This window comes from Orcinus orca, chromosome 5 (genome assembly GCF_937001465.1).
Source record: "Orcinus orca chromosome 5, mOrcOrc1.1, whole genome shotgun sequence".
NCBI classification, from domain to species: Eukaryota; Metazoa; Chordata; class Mammalia; order Artiodactyla; family Delphinidae; genus Orcinus; species Orcinus orca.
Window position 1 is genome coordinate 46,003,304 of NC_064563.1, and position 21,334 is coordinate 46,024,637.

Below are 21,334 nucleotides of genomic sequence, written 5' to 3' on the forward strand. Positions count from 1 at the left end.
ATGCCCTCCCTCTTGCGTCTCCCTCCCACCCTCCCTATCCCACCCCTCTCGGTGGTCACAAAGCACCGAGCTGATCAGGCTGTGCTATGTGGCTGCTTCCCACTAGCTATCTGCTTTATATTTGGTAGTGTGTATATGTCCACCCACCTGAAGATTGATGGCTAACTCAGGATTTCCCCTGTGGATGCCTCTTTCCCAAGGCTAGGGAATTTAAGAGGCTGGTATGGGCCACCCCTCCCCACACAGAGGTCCATGGCCACCTCAGGATTTCCCCCATGGATGCCTTTTTCCCAAAGCTCATTTGTTTGGTCTCCTGCCTGGCTTGCCAATTATAGGTTTGCAATCTCCTCAGGAGCTTCCTGGGTGTAATCTGAAACTGACCCCCATACACAGAGGGCTGGGAGAGACCCAAGAAAGAGGTAAACTACTCCAGATTGGAGGGTGGCAAGTTTAATAAGCAAGGGAACTTACTTACAAGGCTTGTCTTTGCTCAGCTGCGTAGATTTCTGCACCCACCTGCCAGAATCTGAAAACTTTATATAGAGGCCTAAACTGGGTTCAGTCACATACACTGTCCAGATGGTCTCAGGAATACCTTGCTTTCTCTGTGTCCTTGGAGCAGCTCCCACTGTGGGAATGGTAGGTAGAGTGTACATTCCAAGGACAGGGGAGGCGGTAAGAAGGTTTCAGCTCAACGGTCATGTCTTTTCGATGACCTTCCCCAACACTACCGCACCTAGTTCCTGGCTGGAGTTGTCAGGAGAGATTTCCTAAAGAAGTTGGGACTTGAGATGAGTCTTGAATGTTGGATAAAATTTTAGAGACTGGCAGGAGGAAAGTCATGGAGGCAGGAACATGTGGATCATCCTGGGGAGCGTGGGTTCTGCAGCTCCCTGTTCCCACACTCCAGGCCCACTGGCCTCTGTTGTTCTTCCAGTGAGCAAGCCTGTCCCAGCTCTGCGTCCTCACACGTGCTGTTCCTCCTGCTCGTGGGTCTCCCTTTTCCTCCAGTCTGCTGGCCATCCTGAGAATAATGTTTCCTTAGAGAGAACGTCTCTGAGTACCCAAACAAGTAAGTCCCAACTGCTTTCTCTCTCTTGTACTGTATTCTTTGCCTTTACAAAGTTTATATGCTCACTTGTTTAGCAATTGTTAATACGTATTGAAGACCTGTTGCATTCCAGGCACTGGATTCCTTTAGTAGCTACATTAGTGAATAAAAAAATCAAGTCCCATGCTTGTACCTTCAGATAGAGGGACAGACAATAAACAAGCAAGCACACAAAATTGTTACCTATTGTGTTAAATGCTAGGAAGGAAATAAGTGTAATCTGCTTGGGAGAAACCTGGGTACTGTTTATTAACTCTGTTAATAATAGGACCTATTCAAATGACTTTGTAATGATAATAAAGATAATATACATAAAGAGCTAAATAGAATGACTGACACATAACACTAAAGTTAGTAATTACAAATTTGTGTGTGTTTCTAAGTAAACATTTTCTTGAAATACATGTACAGGAGAGAGCACAAAAGTGTGTGCTTCAAGAATTTTTATAAGTGAAACACACATATGTAACCAGGCCCAGATCAAAAAACAGAGTATGACTGACTCAAAGCCCCATCATGTTTCCGTCTAGTCACTTTTCAACCTGAAGGGTAATTACTATTTTGACCTCCAACGGTATAGAATGATTTTGCCAGCTTTTTGAACTTTACGTAAATAAATTTAAGAGGTATGTATCCCTTAGTGCTTGCTTCTTTTTCCCTCTTAATAAATGATGTATTTAAGAGTGTGGGAATTTAAAAAAATTATATAAATTTCAGGTGTACAGCATTATAATTTGACATCTATATACGCTATAAAGTGATCACCACCACCACTCTGGCCATCCTGGGAAAAATAATGTTTTCTTAGAGAGAAGGAGACATATAGTTGACCCCCTTTGACTGTTTTGCCCACCTTCCAAACCCCTTCCCCTCTGATAACCACTAATCTGTTCTCAATATTTATTTATTTATTTATTTTAAAATCTGTTTGTCGTGTTTGTTTTTTTAGATTCCACATATGAGTGAAATTACATATTTGTCTTTTGCTGTCTGACGTATTTTATTTACTATAGTACTTTCAAGGTTCATTCATTTTGTCCCAAATGGCAGGATTTCACTCTTTTTTTCACTGTTTTTTATATATATGTGTATGTGTGTGTGTGTATATATATATATATATATGGTTGGCCCAAAAGTTCGTTCGAGTTTCTGTAAGATGTTATAGCAAAACCCGAACGAACTTTTTGGCCAACCTTATTTTTTTTTTATATATATATATGTACACACATATATGTGTATATTTATATACATAGAAATATACACATATACCACTCCTTCTTTATCCATTCATCCATTGATGGACCCCCTAGGTTATTTCCATATCTATTGTAAATAACACTGCAATGAACACAGGGGTGTATATATCTTTTCAAGTTAGTGTTTTTGTGTTCTTTGGATAAATACCCAGAAGTGGAATAGCTGGGTCATATGGTAGTTCTTTTCTTAAATTTTTGAAGATCCTCCATACTGTTTTACATAATGACTGCACCAATTTACAGTCCCACCAACAGTGCACAAGGGTTCCCTTCCCTCCCCATTCTCTCCAACACTTGTTATTTCTTGTCTTTTCCATAATAGCCACTCTAACAGGTGTGAGATGATATCTCATTGTGCTTTTGATTTGCATTTCCCTGATGATTAGTGATGTTGAACATCTTTTCAGGTGTCTGTTGGTCATCTGTATGTCTTCTTTGGAAAAATGTCTATTCATATCCTCTGCCTATTTTTAATCAGGTTGATTTTTTGTTGTTGAGTTGTGTGATTTCTTTATATATTTTGGATATTAATCCCTTATCAGATATATGATTTGCAATTATCTTCTTCCATTCAGTAGTTTGCCTTTTCATTTGGTTGATTGTTTCCTTCACTATGCAGAAGCTTTTTAGTTTGATGTAGTCCCATTTGTTTATTTTTGGTTTTGTTTCCCTTGCCTGCGGAGACATATTCAAAAAAATATTGCTAAAATTGATGTCAAAGAACATACTGCCTATGTTTTCTTGTAGCAATTGTACAATTTCAGGTCTTACATTTAAGTCTTTAATCCATTTTGAGTTTATTTTTGTACATGGTGTGAGAAAGTAATCCAGTTTGATTCTCTTGTATGTAACTGTCCAGTTTTCCCAACACCATTTATTGAAGAGGCTTTCTTCCATTGTATGTTCTTGCCTCCTTTATTAGATTAATTGCCCATATAAGTGTGGGTTCCTTTCTGGGCTCTCTATTCTGTTTCCATTGATCTGTGTGTCTGTTTTTGTGTCAGTGCTGTAATGCTTTTGATTACTATAGCTTTGTAGTATAGTTTGAAATCAGGGAGTGTGATACTTCCAGCTCTGTTCTTCTTTCTCAAGACTTTTTTGGCTATTCAAGGTTTTTGTGGTTCCATACAAATTTTAGAATTATTTGTTCTAGTTCTGTGAAATATGCCATTGGAATTTTGATAGGTATTACATTGAATTGGTAGACTGCTTTGGATAGAATGGACATTTTAGCAATTAATTATTCCAATCCATCAACACAGAATATTGTTCCATTTATTTGTATCATCTTCAGTTTCTTTCATCAGTGTCTTACAGTTTTCAGTGTTTAGGTCTTTCACCTCCTTGGTTAAATTTATTCCTAGGTATTTCATTATTTTTTGACACAGTTATAAATGGAATTGCTTTCTTAATTTCTCTTTCTGATAGTTGTTTTATTTTGTTTTGTTTTAATATTTATTTATTTATTTGGTTGTGCTGGGTCTTAGTTGCAGCAGGTGGGCTCCTTAGTTGCAGCTCACAGGCTCCTTAGTTGCGGCTCATGGGCTCCTTAGTTGTGACACGCATGTGGGATCTAGTTCCCTGACCAGGGATTGAACCCGGGGCTCCCTGCATTGGGAGCACGGAGTCTTAACCACTGCACCACCAGGAAATGTGGGATCTTTCGTTGCAGCATGCTGGCTTCTTGTGGCACGCAGGCTTCTCTCTAGTTGTGTCGTGTGGGCTCCATAGCACATGGGCTCTGTAGTTTGTGGCATGCAGGCTCTCTAGCTGAGGTGCACGGGTTCAGTAGTTGTGGTGTGTGGACTTGGTTACCCCATGGCATGTGGTATCTTAGTTCCCCAACCAGGGATCGAACCCATGTCCCCTGCACTGGAAGTTGGATTCTTTACCACTGGACCACCAGGGAAGTACCTCTGATAGTTTGTTTTTAGTGTATAGAAAAGCCACAGATTTCTGTATGTTGGTTTTGTATGCTGACACTTTACTGAATTCATTTATTAGTTCTAATACTTTTTTTAGTGAAGTTTTTAGGGTTTTCTATATATAATATCATGTCTATATATAATAATAAATAGTGACAGTTTTACTTCTTCCTTCCCAATTTGGATGCCCTTTCTTTCTTCTTCTTCTTCTTTTTTTTGCCTAATTTCTGCTGCTAGGACTTCCAATATTATGTGGGATAAAAGTGGTGAGAGTGGGCATCCTTGTCTTGTTCCTGATCTTAAAGGGAAAGCTTTCAGCTTTTTACTGTATGGTGTTAGCTGTGGGTTTGTCATATATGGCCTTTATTATGTTGAGGTATGTTACCTCTATACCAACTTTGTTGAGGGTTTTTATCATAAGTGGATGTTGAATTTTGTCAAGAGATTTTTTTGCATCTATTGAGATGATCAAATGGTTTTTATTACTCAGTTTGTTAATGTGGTGTATCACACTGATTGATTTGCAGATACTGAACCATTCTTGCATCCCTAGAATAAATCCCACTTGATCATGGTGTATTATCTTTTTAATGTATTGTTGAATTCAGTTTGCTATTATTTTGTTGAGATTTTTTGTACCTATGATCATCAGAGTTATTGGCCTGCAATTTTCTTTTTGTGTGTGATGTCTTGTCTGGTTTTGGTATCTGGGTGATGCTGGCCTCATAGAATGAGTTTGGAAGTGTTTCTTCCTCTGCAATTTTTAGAATAGTTTGAGAATGGTAGGTGTTAACTGTTCCCTAAATGTTTGATAGAATTCACCTGTGAAGCCATCTGGTCCTGGACTTTTTTGGGAGTTCTCATTGTGGTTTTGATTTGCATTTCCCCAATAGTTAGTGATGTTGAGCATCTTTTCATGTGTCTATTGGCCATCTGTATGTCTTCTTTGGAAAAATGTCTATTCAAATCCTCTGTTCACCTTTTAATTGGGTTGTTTATGTTTTTGACACTGAGTTGTACGAATTCTTTATACATATTTGGATAGCAACCCCTTATTGAATATATCATTTTCATATATATCTCTCATTCAGTAGGTTGCCTTGTCACTTTGCTAATGGTTTCCTTTGCTGTGCAAAAACTTTTTAGTTTGGTGTAGTCCCATTTACTTATTTTTGCTATTGTTGCCCTTGCCTGAGGAGATATATCCAAAAAATATTGTTAAAACTGATATCAAAGAGCTAACTGCCTATGTTTCTTTCTAGAATTTTTATGGTTTCAATCTTAATTTAAGTCTTTAATCCAGTTTATTTTTGTACATAGTTTAAGCGTGTGTTGTACATTTTCATGTTACTAATTAGCATCCTCTTATTTCAGCTGGAAGAACTCCTTTCAGTATGTCTTACTACCATTTCAGTAAGGTAGGTCTACTGGTGATGAACTCCCTCAGCTTTCATTTGTCTGGGAAAATCTTTATCCTCCTTCATTTCTGATGGATAACTTTGACAAATACAATATTCTCGGTTGGCAGTATTTTTCTTTCAGCATTTTGAATATATCATCCTACTATCTCCTGGCCTTTAAGGTTTATGCTGAGAAATCCACTGATAGCCTTATGGGGAGTTCCCTAACAAGTTGTTTTCTCTTGTTGCTTTTAGGATTCTCTCTTTATCCTTAACTTTTACCATATTAATTATAGTGTGTCTCTGGGCTTATCTTATTCAGAACTCTCTGGGCTTCCTAGACCTGGATGTCTGTTTCCTTCTCCAGATTAGAGAAGTTTTCAGCCAGTATTTCTTCAAGTAATTTTTCTGGCCCTTTTTTGTTCTCTTCTCCTGGGATCCCTATAATGTAAATGTTATTCCATTTGATTTTGTCTCAAAATCCCTTGAGGTATCTTCACTTTTTAAAATTCTTTTTTTCATTTTCCTGCACTGTGTGGGTGAGTTCAATTGTTTTGTCTTCCAGCTTGCTGATTTAGTTTTCTACCTCATCCAGTCTGCTGTCGAACCCCTGTAGCATATTTTTCAGTTTGATACTTCCTTGTATTTTCTATCTCTTTGTTGAAGTTCTCACTGTGTTCATCCATTCTTCTTCTGAGTTTGGTCAACATCTTTATGACCATTACTTTGAACTCTTTATCAAGGAGATTGCTTATCTCCACTTTGTTTAGTTCTTTTTCTGAGGTTTTATCTTGTTCTTTCAGCTGGAACATATTTCTCTGTCTCCTCATTTTGCCTAATTTCTTGTGCTTATTTCTATGTATTAGGTAAATCGGCTATCTCTCCTAGTCTTGAAGGAGTGACCTTATTTAGGAGATGTCCCGTGGGGCTCAGAAGTGCAATCCCACCTGTCCACCAGAGCCAGGAGCTCAAGGGGTGTTCCCTGTGTGGCCTATGTGCACCTTCCTGTTGTAGTGGGACCACAGCTGCTGCGGTGTGCTGATGGGCTGGGCTATTGCCCCACTCCCCCAACCGTGAGGCCCAGCTGAGGTGTAGGGAGGGGCAGGGCTCTCAATGGCCATGCCCACTGGTGCTAAAAGGTTAGAGGGAGAATTCCAAAACGGCGCCCTCCAGTGCTGGCATTAGTAAGGTAGCCTGAGATCACAAAAATGGCTCCCATCAATGTCTCAGTCCCTGGAGAGTGTCCCAACTGGTTCCTGCCTCTCCAGCAAATGCATTAAGATTAGTAAGTCCCCTTCACCTATGGTCCATGTGCTTTTCAGTCTGGTGTTTTTGTGCTGGATTTTGGGTCAAGTTAGCCTGCACATGAGCTCTATGAGAGTGGATTTTCTGTTACCTGCAGTTCTATAGTTTTCCTGGGCATATTTTCCATTGGTTTTCAAAGTCAAATATTTTGGGGGTTCATTTCTCTTGTGCAGGATCTAGGGGCTGGAGTGCCTGATGTGGAGCTCAGATCTCTCATTCCTCAGGGAAAAGATCCATACCTTTGTGATTCCTCTTAATAGTGGATCACTGTGGCTGGGATGTGCATTTTTTCTTGGTTGGACAGTATCTCTGCCTCTCCTCCGTGTCTTGATGTGGTCCTTTTACCGTTTGTTGTGGAAGTCTGTTCATCCAGTTTTCAGGTTCCTTTCCAAGGGAATTATTCTATATGTAGTCATAGATATGTTGTTTTTGTGGGAGGAGGTGAGTCAGGATCTTCCTGTGCTGCCATCTTGAGCACATCCCCATGTGGGATTTTTTTAAAATGTTTATATTGTGTCGAAAATACTGATATTCAAAAAAGTGGTTTTGGATATATTCTAAAAATTTAGATGTCACCAATTAATTAAAATCAGAAGTGTTGGTTTTATTGTTAAAAGAAATATTCATTCCTATAAGACTTAACTGAGACTTAATTTCTACCTGAATGATTGCTTGCTAAACAAAGTATCAAATATGAATTGTAGTGTAGCAAGAAAATACATGGGCATAAATAATTATTTACACAGCAAAGGAAACAATCAACAAAGTGAAGAGATAACCTACAGAATGGGAAAAAATATTTGCAAACCGTATATCCAAGAGGATGGTTAATATACAAAATATATAAAAAACTCATTCAACTCAATAGAAAAACAAACAAATAATCCAACTTTAAAAATGGGCAAAAAACCCGAATAGACATTTTTTTCAAAGAAGATATAGGAATGACCAACAGGTACATGAAAAGATGCTCAACTTTATTAGTCATTAAGGAAATGCAAATCAAAACCACAGTGAGATACTACCTCACACCTGTTAGAATGGCCATCATCAAAAAGAGAAGAGATAACAAATGCTTGTGAGGATCTGGAGAAACGGGAACCCTTGTGCACTACTGTTGGTGAGATTATAAACTGGTACAGCCACGATGGAAAACAGTATGGAACATCCTCAAAAAATTAAAAATAGAACTACCATATGATCCAACAATTCTACTTCTGGGAATATATCAAAAGAAAACAAAAACACTAACTGGAAAAGGTATCTTCACCCCTATTTTCATAGCAGCATTATTTACAATATTCAAGACAGGGAAACAACCTAAGTGTTCATCAGTGGATGAATAGATAAAGAAGTTATGGTATACAAGTAATAGAATATTATTCAGCCATTCCTGCTCTTTGCAGCAACTTGGATGGACCTTGAGGCATTATCCTAAGTGAAACAAGTCCGATGGAGATAGACAAATACCATATTATTTCAGTCATATGTGGAATCTTAAAACAAAACAAACTCATAGAAAAAGAGATCATATTTGTGGTTACCGGAGGTGGGGTGGGGGGAGGTAGAATTGGAAGAAGGTGGTCAAAAGGTACAAAGTTCTAGTAATAAGTAAGTACTAGGGATGTAATGTATAATATGATGACTGTAGTTAACAGTGTTGTCTGATATATATGAAAATTATTAACGGAGTAAATCCTAAAAGTTCTCATCACCAGAAAAACATTTTTTTCTTTTTTTGTTTTTTAAAAAATTGTGTCTATATGCGATGGTGGATACTACATAAATTTATTGTGGTCATCATTTCACAGTATATGTAAATCAAACCATTATGCTGTACACCTTAAACTTATACATGTATCAATTACATCTCAATAAAACTGGAAAAAAAGGGCTTCCCTGGTGGCGCAGTGGTTGAGAGTCCGCCTGCCGTTGCAGGAGACACGGGTTCGTGCCCTGGTCTGGGAGGATCCCACATGCCGCGGAGCGGCTGGGCCCGTGAGCCATGGCCGCCGAGCCTGCGCGTCCAGAGCCTGTGCTCTGCAACGGGAGAGGCCACAGCAGTGAGAAGCCCATGTACCGTAAAAAAAAAAAAAAAAAAAAAAAAAACTGGAAAAAAAGAAAAAATAATTAACCAGTAGCAATAATCCAGACTACCTTTTCATGAATTTTGGATACACAAAGAATGGGAAAATATTGTCATAAGATTTTGCAGCATACAAAAGCATTTGATCCTAATTCATCATTGTTAATACTCCTGTTTTCTTCAGTAGTGATGGACCTAAGTTATCGTCTGCCAATTTATTTTATTTTTTGTTTATTTTATTTTTATTTTTTTTCTGGCCATGCCACCACGGCTTGCGAGATCTTAGTTCCCCTACCAGGGATCGAACCCGGGCCCTCGGCAGTGAGAGCGCAGAGTCCTAACCACTGGACAGCCAGGAAATTCCCTCATTAGGTTTATTACATGAGCCATAATGCAGGCATATGTGCAGGATAGGTCTTGAATGCCAACATCTTCCATAGGCTGCTTTAGTAAGAAACAGGACTTCACCGTTGATTTCATTTACTAGGCATATATCCTTTTCCTCTGAGATGTATCATGCTACTCTTCTGGTGTTTTTTTCTTCAGGAGGTATGAATGAGCTGTAAGGTAGACAAGTAATGCACTTAACTACTAGAACAGGCAATAAGCAAAGCAAGGCAGAAGAGAAAGCCATTCTGACACTGTGAACTCTGAGGGGCTGCGATGGCTCAGGATACACTGGAAGCAGCACCTTTCCCACACAGGCCATGTTCTCTAGCACTTCTTCAGAGTACCTTTACCTTTAGTTGAAACTGCCGGTTCTGCATCAGCATTGGTTGCCTCAGTCTTAGCTGGGCCATTCTGTTGCCTGTGGTTGTAGCTTGTTCATTTCTTTGCTGTATAGCATTCCATCGTTTGAAACTGCCACAATTTATTTATCTATTTTAATATTGATAAATTCTTTCTTTCTTTTCTTTTTTTTTTTTTTTTTGCACGGGCCTCTCACTGTTGTGGCCTCTCCCATTGCGGAGCACAGGCTCCGGATGCGCAGGCTCAGTGGCCATGGCTCACGGGCCTAGCCGCTCCGTGGCATGTGGGATCCTCCCGGACTGGGGCACAAACCCGCGTCCCCTGCATTGGCAGGCGGACTCTCAACCATTGTGCCACCAGAGAAGCCCGATAAATTCTTTCTTAACATCTGTCATTCCTCTAGGCCGCATGTCCATACAGAGTTCAACAGATTTTTGTTGGATAAATGGCTACTAAGTAGGTGATGTGAAATAATACTGGAAAGCTATTTGGGGCCATAATGTAGAGAAACCTAAAAGTCTAGTAAGAAATGTGCACTAGTTTCTTGGACAAACAAGCTTCAGGGAGGAGAGGTTAAAACAATGGACTATGGAGCAGACTATTTGAATTTGACAGCCAGTTCTACTTACTAGCATTTACTGTCTATATAAATTGGGGCAACTTACCTAATATCTCTGTGCCTCAGTTTCCTTATCTAAAACAAATGGGTATCATAGGGTAATTGTAAAGATTAAATGAGTTAATATTTATAAATTGCTTAGACCAGTACCCAGCACTTAGTAAGTTTTATAGCAGCAATTGCTAAGTAAAATGGGCGTCCACTGTAGGTTTCTGAACAGGGAAGTGGCATTTTTGGTGCAGGGTGAAAGGCTAATAAAGGGAGGGCCAGCAGTCCAGTTACAGCTACTGTTTTTGTCAGGAAGCTGACTCTCATTGACCCAAGGAATTTTGCCTGAATAAGGAACGCTAGTGAGCAACTCACATGAAGAGAAAAAACTTGAAAATTAGAATGAGAAATTTACATTTCAAAGATTCCATCCTTTGCCTCCACAGACAAATTGTGAATGGGTGGTTTGGAATTATAATCTGTAATTAGAAAATTTTCATCTTTTATAACCATCAGTTAGTGAGCAAACTATAGTTGTTACAGCAGTGGAATTTCAGACCAGCGGGAGAGGGATTTCTTTCCATTTCACTGAAATGGCACAAAGTAAGAATTGCCCTCTTGCCTAAGCATCTGGCTTGTCTGGTGAGATTTGCAGAAATTTCCACTGGAAGTTTCCTGCAGTGAAGTTGTCTGTGTTGTGCTGGGTTATCTCATGGAGCCAAACTATGGAACAGTGAATATAACGGAGTCTGGGAAGAAACATGCTGCACTCCAACAGCATAATTTGAAAATAATTTAAGAAAAGGACCACTTATGGAGTGAGGAAAAACAACAAAGGATACTGCAGAATCTTAGACTAGAAACCCTGGGAAGACCTGACCACCCTAGGCTGAAGGGGAAGTGGGAGGAAGTGTTTACCAGAACCTGGAGAGGGCTGAGGACAGAAGCCGTGGGCTTTGGTTGAGGAGGCATCCAACCAATGGCTCCCTGGTAAGGAGGGAGCTGCGAGAATGAACACGGCATAAATACCAGACTTTCCTCTTACCCCACCTCCCAGTCTCCTGCCAGCACACCCATTGGCTGAACCTGTCTGGAAGCTGGAAGGTGTGGGGGTCCATTGATGCAGTTCATAAGGGTGAGCCTTCCTAAGGCTCAGAGCACGTGGAGAAGGCAGAGGCGTGGACCTGAAGGGGCAAATAACGAATGTCCAACAGAAACAGAGAACAATGGCATGGGCCAGGTAGCCCATGTGGCTATTTCCAGAGTCAACCTAATCTCATAAAACAGCCGTAATTAATATTAGTAGTAATAACTGGTATAGTAAAAATGTGGCTTTTATCTATTGGGCATACCCTATGGGCCATGCAGTGTACTCAGAAAGTTGCATACTTTATTTTATTTAATCCTCACAATATTCCCATAGCTAGTATCACTGCTATCTTGCAGAATAGAAAAACTGAGGTTTAGAGAAGTTGGGTGATTTGCCCCAAATCCCATAGCTCATAAGAAACAGGAAAATTAGTTTAGTCTCATGTTTTCTAATGCCAAAGTCCATGCCCTTTTTACCACTTCATTGGTAATCAGTAAAGTAATTTACTGATTACTTTTATTTGTGCATTCACTTAAAGTATTTTATACTCAATTAAGTGAACTTATTTGTATAAAAATAGAAGCAATGCAGAAATTATAGGTTCAAAAGTTCAGTTTCATCTCTGTCCCTCAAAACATGTCCCTCCTCAGGAGTTTTCACTGTTAATGGTAGGTTATGTCTCCTTCTTCCAGAATCTTTTTTTCCTATGTATTTACAAATTTGTATATAGGTGAGCACCTACATAGCTATTCTATTTTACATAAACAGGGTCATTTTGTTTATAATTTGTTCAACTTCTTACTCTGGCCTTTTTTTTTTCCCCTCTTTGGACCCCTCCCTACCATAGTGACTTATGTTATTATCCTGTGACTTAAATACATACAGTTATATAATTAGGTATAAAATTCCTAATTTTGTGCTTCTAGGTGGTATACAACTATAAAACCCAAATAAAGAACCAACAAAATTTCAAAGTAAAAAATTAAATTATCAATGTTAATGTAATGCAGTTTAATGTAATTGAAATTAAATTGTCAGTTGTTCAGTTTAGTAATAGGAAGATGTTTTATCTTTTACTTGTTGACTTTATCCTTTTGATTTTGAGCATGATGGGCCATTATTTATGGCATCATCATTATCATTTTATTATTTTTCCTTTTAAACAATAAACAATACACTCTCTTTTGATCCTGTGAGCAATTAGTGTAATAGTGCATACCCAAATATACTGAAAAATTTTAAAAGGACCATTTAACAAAAACATTGTCTATGCATCTCTATAATTATGTGTTCTGGTAGTGAACTTTTGCAAGCTAATTAGATCAGAGGGAGATACATACAAAGAATGCACTTTCTTCCTAAATGGTATTAACAATTATACTGCTATATCTGGATTAATGTCTATAGTATGACACAACTCTCCAACAAATATTTCTCTCCTCAAACTATTGTCAAACTTTTAGGTAGGACAAAATGAGGTAATTTTTGGCCTCCAGTTGACTTAGGTGCCTTATTTCCATTCTAGTTCTGCCTCAATTCTTTCCTCATTAGACTGTTCCATTAGAGTATACTACTGAACACTGTCATTTTCATGATGTATAGCAAAATCCCAATTTATTAAGTTACTTAAGAAACTAAAGTTTTAGTCCATGAAAATGTCTTTCAATTTTGAGTATCACTGCAAATCTCAGGATTTATCTTTATAATTGGTTAAAATAAATGACCTAAGTACAACAGCAGATACAGAATGTTGTCATTTGGATATCAGGACATGCCAGCTCAAATGCATTCAGTTACGCCTATTAGAACATAGAAGTTAAATGCTACCTCTTCAAATGATCAGTTGATAATAACCTGATTATAAACCACTGTGCAAAAATGAGAACACTGGAATTAGTATCTGTTTGTGGGTATTGAGTGGTCATCCTGATTGACCCAGAATATATCTATGTTATTTTTTTCCAAGAGTTTCAATCAATCATGTGAGAATAAAGAATTATAATAATCTCAAGGTATTTGTGGATACGGCTTCCCCCGCCCCCGCCCTGGTGTAAGTGAGCATTTCCCAGTTTGAGAATCACTGTGCACTATGTTCTACTTTCCTGCATGGGGTACAGAGGCCATCAGGATTGGTGGCAGTTACCACCCTGCTAGTTTGTACTGTGGCTTTGAGGCCCTTTTTTCCTCTTTCAAGATATACTCACTTACTCTAAAAGATAAGAGGGAAAGTCATAATGGTTATATTGGTATGTAATGACGTCAGAAATGTATTATCCTGCTGTGTAACTCATCCAGGTGGCATGACTGCCAGAAATGTGTTTTGTTTCTAGATCTTTCCTTAGTATTCAATATGGGAATATCTCATTGAAAAGAAAGTGTCCCCTTAAAATGCTACTTGTTTTCAAAGTTACTGATAGTTAAGAAAAAGACACAAAAGGTTAATTTTCCTTTTTTTCCCCTCCCTCCCTCCTTTCCCTCTTTTCCTTTCTCCTCTCCTCCTCCTTCTCCTCCTCTTACAACTTCTTTTTTTCTGAAAAATATACTTTAGGCTACTTCCTTTGACTTGAAAGTATAAAACAGACATATTCCCAAGTTGATAAAACTTGTTGGGGGCAGAACTGTTACTAGACTAGGATCTCCAAGCCTCCCAGGACTGTGCTCTACATACTAGATATCTGCTGAGGAGCATAAATCAATAATATATTAAGAAACATGCAGCCTTACACAATTCCAATTAATAAATATAGTAGGAATGAGGGAACTATAAAACCACCATTAGGCAAATACCACAGTAATAATTGTTGCAGGCAAGATCCACTGATGGATAAAATCAGTGGGTGAAAGATAGGGTAGAAATAGCATATTAGCAAAATCTCAAAAAAATCTCCCCCCCACGAAAAATGATAACTTGTAATAGTAATTTGCAGTGAAGAAACCCAACAGACGCCATAATGACCAAGTGTTCAAGGTCAATGTCCCTGGTACTGAGACATATCAGTATCTCATACCTCTTGATATCATGCACTGAGAAGTACACAAGATCACTTTTGCAGTAATCTTGCCAGAAAAGAGACGAACTTCTCTTTAATCATGAGAAAACATCACATAAACCCAAATTGAGCAACATTCTACAAAATACCTGTCTACTACTCCTTAAAAGTATCAAGGCCATGAAAGACAAGGAAAGACTGAGGAATTGTCATAGACTGGAGGAGACTAAGGAGACAACCAAATGCAATGTGGGGTCCTAAATTGATCCTGGAACACTAAAAGGACATTAAGAGAAATACTAGAGAAATTCAAATAAGATCTGTAGTTCAGTCAACAGTATTGACTGAATATTGGCATATTAATTTCCTGGTTTTGTTACATGTTAACATTAGAAGAAGCTAAGTAAAGGGTATATGGAAACCCTTTGTACTGTTTTTGAAACTTTCAAATTATTTCAAAATAGAAAGTTTAAAAAAGTAAAGAAAAGGTAGAATTGGTTCAAGATGGTCGGGATAGAAGGACATGTGCTCACTCCCTCTTGCAAGAGCACCAGAATCACAATAAACTACTGAATAGTCATGACAGGAAGACACTGGAACACACCAAAAAAGATATCCCACATCCAATGACAAAGGAGAAGCTGCAGTGAGACGGTAGGAGAGGCGCAATCACAATAAAATCAAATCCCATAACCTCTGGGTGGGTGACTCACAAACTGGTGAACAGTTATACCACAGAAGTCCACCCACTGGAGTGAAGGTTCTGAGCCCTATGTCAGGCTTCCCAACCTGGGCATCTGACAATGGGAGGAGGAATTCCCGGAGAATCAGACTTTGAAGGCAAGCGAGATTTGATTGCAGGATTTTGACAGGACTGGGGAAAACAGAGACTCCACTCTTGGAGGGCACACACAAAGTAGTGTGTGCATCAGGACCCGGGGTGAAGGAGCAGTGACCCCATAGGAGACTGAACCAGGCCTACCTGCTAGTGTTGGAGGGTCTCCTGCAGAGGCTGGGGGAGCTGTGGCTCACCACAGGGACAAGGACACTGGCAGCAGAAGTTTGGGGAAGTACTCCTTGACATGAGCCCTCCCAAGTCCGCCATTAGCCCCACCAAAGAGTCTGTAGGCTCCAGTGCTGGGTTGCCTCAGGCCAAACTACCAACAGGGAGGGAACTCAGCCCCACCCACAACAGACAAGTGGATTAAAGTTTTACTGAGCTCTGCTCACCAGAGCAACACCTAGCTATACCCACCACAAATCCCTCCCATCAGGAAGATTGCACAAGCCTCTTAGATAGCCTCATCCATCAAAGGGCAGACAGCAGAAGCAAGAAGAACTACAATCCTGCAGCCTGTGGAAGGAAAACCACATTCACAGAAAGATAGACAAAATGAAAAGGCAGAGGACTATGTACCAGATGAAGGAACAGGATAAAACTACAGAAAACACGCTGAGACACATAGTAATCAAATTGACAAAAATTAAAGGCAAAGAAAAATTATTAAAGGAAACAAGGGAAAAACGACAAAGAACATACAAGGGAACTCCCATAAGGTTGACAGCTGATTTCTCAGCAGAAACTCTACAAGCCATAAAGGTGTGGCACGATATATTGAAAGAGATAAAAGGGAAGAACCTACAACCAAGATTACTCTACTTGGCAAAGATCTTATTCAGACTGGAAGGAGAAAAAGCTTTATAGACAAGCAAAAGCTAAGAGAATTCAGCATCACCAAACCAGCTCTACAGCAAATGCTAAAGGAACTTCTCTAAGTGGGAAACACAAGAGAAGAAAAGGACCTACAAAAACAAACCCAAAGCAATTAAGAAAATGGTAATAGGAACATACATATCGATAATTACCTTACATGTGAATGGATTAAATGCTCCAAGCAAAAGACACAGCCTTGCTGAATGGATACAAAAAAAGACCCATATATATGCTGTCTATAAAAGACCCACTTCAGACCTAGGGGCAGATACAAACGGAAAGTGAGGGGATGGAAAAAGATATTCTGTGCAAATGGAAATCAAAAGAAAGCTGGAGTAGCAATACTCATTTAAGATAAAATAGACTTTAAAATAAAGAATGTTACAAGAGACAAGGAAGGACACTACATAATGATCAAGGGATCAATCCAAGAAGAAAATATAATAATTAAAAATATATATGCACCCAACATAGGAGCACCTCAATATATAAGGCAAATGCTAACAGCTATAAAAGAGGAAACTGACAGTAACACAATAATAGTGGGGGATGTTAACACCTCCCTTACACCAATGGACAGATCATCCAGACAGAAAATTAATAGGAAACATGAGCTTTAAATGACACAATAGACTAGATAGATTTAACTGATATTTGTAGGACTTTCCATCTGAAAACACCAGATTACACTTTCTTCTCAAGTGCACATGGAACATTCTCCAGGATAGATCACATCTTGGGTCACAAATCAAGCCTCAGTAAATTTAAGAAAATTGAAATCATATCAAGCATCTTTTCTGACCACTACGCTATGAGATCAGAAGTCAATTACAGGGAAAAAACCGTAAAAAACACAAACACACAGAGGCTAAACAATATGTTACTAAATAATCAAGAGCTCACTGAAGAAATCAAAGAGGAAATCAGAAAATACATAGAGACAAATGACAATGAAAACATGATGATCCAAAAACTATGGAATGCAGCAAAAGCAGTTTTAAGAGGGAAGTTCATAGCAATACAATCAAGAAACAAGACAAGTCTCAAGTAAACAATCTAACCTTACACCTAAAGGAGCTAGAGAAAGAAGAAAAAACAAGACCTAAAGTTAGTAGAAGGAAAGAAATCATAAAGATCAGAGCAGAAATAAATGAAATAGAAACAAAGAAAATAGCAAAGATCAATACAACTTAATGCTGATTCTTTGAGAAGATAAACAAAATTGATAAACCATTAGCCAGACTCATCAAGAAAAAGAGGGAGAGGACTCAAATCAATAAAATTAGAATGAAAAGGAGAATTTACAACGGAAACTGCAGAAACACAAAGCATCACAAGAGACTACTACAAGCAACTCTATGCCAAAAACTGACAACCTGGAAGAAATGGACAAATTGTTAGAAAGCTATAACCTTCGAAGACTGAACCAGGAAGAAAGAGAAAATATGAACAGACCAATCACAAGTAATGAAATTGAAACTGTGATTAAAAATCTTCCAACAAACCAAAGTCCAGGGCCAGATGGCTTCACAAGTGAATTCTATGAAACATTTAGAGAGGAGCTAACACCCATCCTTCTCAAACTCTTCCAAAAAATTGCAGAGGAAGGAACACTCCCAAACTCATTCTACAAGGCCACCATCACCCTGATGCCAAAACCAGACAAAGATACTACATAAAAAGAAAATTACAGACCAATATCACTGATGAATATAGATGCAAAAATCCTCAACAAAATACTAGCAAACAGAATCCAACAACACATTAAAAGGATCATACACCATATCAAATGGATTTATCCCAGGGATGCAAGGATTCTTCAATATACGCAAATCAATCAATGTGATAAACCATATTAACAAATTGAAGAATAAAAACCATATGACCATCTCAGTAGATGCAGGAACAGCTTTTGACAAAATTCAACAGCCATTTATGATAAAAACTCTCCAGAAAGTGGGCATAGAGGGAACCTACCTCAACATAATAAAGGCCATATATGACAAAGCCACAGCAAACATCATTCTCAATGGTGAAAAACTGAAAGCATTTCCTCTATCTAAGATCAGGATCAAGACAAGGATGTCCACTCTTGTTGCTGTTATTTGACATAGATTATGAAGTCCTAGCCATGGCAATCAGAGAAGAAAAAGAAATAAAAGGAATACAAATTGGAAAAGAAGAAGTAAAACTGTCACTGTTTGCAGATGACATGATACTATACATAGAGAATCCTAAAGATGCCACCAGAAAACTACTAGAGCTAATTAATGAATTTGGTAAAGTTGCAGGATACAAAATTAATGCACAGGATACAAAATGCAGGATACAAAATTTTGCACATTAATGCAAAATTAATGCACAAATCTCTTGCATTACTATACACTAACAACAAAAGGTCAGAAAGAGAAATTAAGGAAACAATCCCATTCACCATTGCAACAAAAAGAATAAAATACCTAGGAATAAACCTACCTAAGGAGGTAAAAGACCTGTACTCAGAAAACTATAAGACACTGATGAAAGAAATCACAGTTGACACAAAGAGATGGAGAGATATACCATGTTCGTGGATTGGAAGAATGAATATTGTGAAATTGACTATGCTACCCAAAGCAATCTTCAGATTCATCACAATCCGTATTACATTACCAATGGCAATTTTTACAGAACTAGAACAAAAAAATCTTAAAATTTTTATGGAGACAAAGAAGACTCCAAATAGCCAAAGCAATCTTGAGGGAGAAAAATGGAGCTGGTGGAATCAGACTCCCTGACTTCAGACTATACTACAAAGCTACAGTAATCAAGACAATATGGTACTGGCACAAAACGAGAAATATAGATCAATGGAACAGGATAGAAAGCCCAGAGATAAACCCATGAACCTATGGTCAACCAATCTATGATGAAGGAGGCAAAGATATACAATGGAGAAAGGACAGTCTCTTCAATAAGTGGTACTGAGCAAACTGGACAGCTACATGTAAAAGAATGAAATTAGAACACTCCCTAACACCATACACAAAAATAAACTCCAAATGAATCAAAGACCTAAATGTAAAGCCAGACACTATAAAACTCTTAGAGGAAAACATAGGAAGAACACTCTCAACATAAATCACAGCAAGATCTTTTTTGACCCACTTCCTAGAGTAATGGAAATAAAAACAAAAATAAACAAATGGTACCTAATGAAACTTAAAAGCTTTTGCACAGCAAAGGAAACAATACGAAAAGACAACCCTCAGAATGGGAGAAAATATTTGCAAATGAGTCAACGGACCAAGGATTAATCTCCAAAATATACAAACAGCTCATGTAGCTCAATATTAAAAAAACAAACAACCCAATCAAAAATGGGTAGAAGACCTAAATAGACATTTCTCCAAAGAAGACATACAGGTGGCCAAGAAGCACATGAAAAGCTGCTCAACATCACTAATTACTGGAGAAATGCAAATCAAAACTACAATGAGGTATTATTACCTCACACTGGTTAGAATGGGCATCATCAGAAAATCTGCAAACAATGAATGCTGGAGAGGGTATGGAGAAAAGGGAACCCTCTTGCACTGTTGGTGGGAATGTAAATTGATACAGCCACTATGGAGAACAGTATGGAGGTTCCTTAAAAGACTAAAAATAGAATTACCATATGACCCAGCAATCCCACTACTGGACATATACCCAGAGAAAACCACAATTCAAAAAGACACATGCACCCCAATGTTCATTGCAGCCCTATTTACAATAGCCAGGTTATGGAAGCAACCAAAATGCCCATCGACAGACGAATGGATAAAGAAGATGTGGTACATATATGCAATGGAATATTACTCAGCTGTAAAAAGGAACGAAATTGGGTCATTTCTGCACATATGGATGGACCAAGAGAGTGTCATAGAGAGTGAAGTAAGTCAGAAAGAGAAAAACAAATATCATATATTAGCACATATATGTGGAATCTAGAAAAATCGTACAGATGAACTGGTTTTCAAGGCAGAAATAGAGACACAGATGTAGAGAACAAATGTGTGGACACCAAGGAGGGAAAGTGGAAATGGGGTGGGGAGGGTGGGATGAACTGGGAGATTGGGATTGACATATATACACTAATATGTATAAAATAGATAACTAATAAGAACCTGCTGTATAAAAAAATAAATAAAATTAAATTAAAAAAAGATTTGAAAGGTAAAAATAAATAAATAAAACTAAAAAAAAGGTAAAGAAAAAAATATTCAGGACAGAGATTCTCTCCTCTTGAGAAGGGAAGAAAAGTTTGAAATTTTTAGGACCATCTTTAGAGGGTCAGTCAAGTTGACAGGATAAAGTTCTTTGAGAACACTTATATACTGTAGTTTGCCTGAGGAATTCTTTTTTTTTAACTTTTAAGAATATATGTTTATTTATTTGGCTGCGTCGGGTCTTAGTTGTGGCATGTGGAATCTTCGTTGCAGCATGCGGGTTTCTCTCTAGTTGTGGCGCGTGGACTCCAGAGCACGCGGGCTCAGTAGTTGTGGGCTTAGTTGCCCTGCGGCATGTGGGATCTAAGTTCCCCTACCAGGGATCAAATCTGCGTCCCCTGCATTGGAAGGCAGATTCTTAACCACTGGACCACGAGGGAAGTCCCATGAGGAATTTTATTGATTTCATTTTGTCTTCCCTTTCCTATTCTCCACCAGAATATCTTGCTATTCCTTAACAAGTGTGACTTGAAAATTGTGTTGTATATTAAATGTTATTTTATAAAATTCTGACCACACAAATTTTTCCTGTTGAGAACTCATTTCCAACTTTACAGGGAGATGAAATGAGTTTTGATTCCCCCAGTTATCTGCGGTAGTCTGCTTTTACGGACTGTATCTCATCTTTTAAATGAGTCACAGTTGTATCTAAATCTGATAAAGTTAATTAATCGGCAAGTGTCTACTTACCACTTGCTGAGAACTCAGAACATAGCCACAGTCCTCAATAAGCTCACAATGTCTTTGAAGAAAGAAGATGAACACAGAGAAATCAGGGCAAAACCCTTAATGAAGTCCTGAATGAGGTCCTGGTGTAGAATTTAAGCACTGTTGGAGGAAAGGGGTTAGG

At 38.3% G+C, this 21,334-nt stretch overlaps 1 long non-coding RNA gene across 1 annotated transcript in view; it reads left to right on the forward strand.

Annotated features, from left to right (window-relative positions):
• The window catches only part of LOC117197477 (uncharacterized), a 72,583-nt gene that overhangs the window by 44,069 nt on the left and 7,180 nt on the right, over positions 1-21,334 (forward strand). Inside the window, exon 4 of the long non-coding RNA XR_004478123.2 lies at positions 938-1,072. This is a non-coding gene — a long non-coding RNA (uncharacterized LOC117197477). The remainder of the gene's footprint in view (positions 1-937; positions 1,073-21,334) is intronic.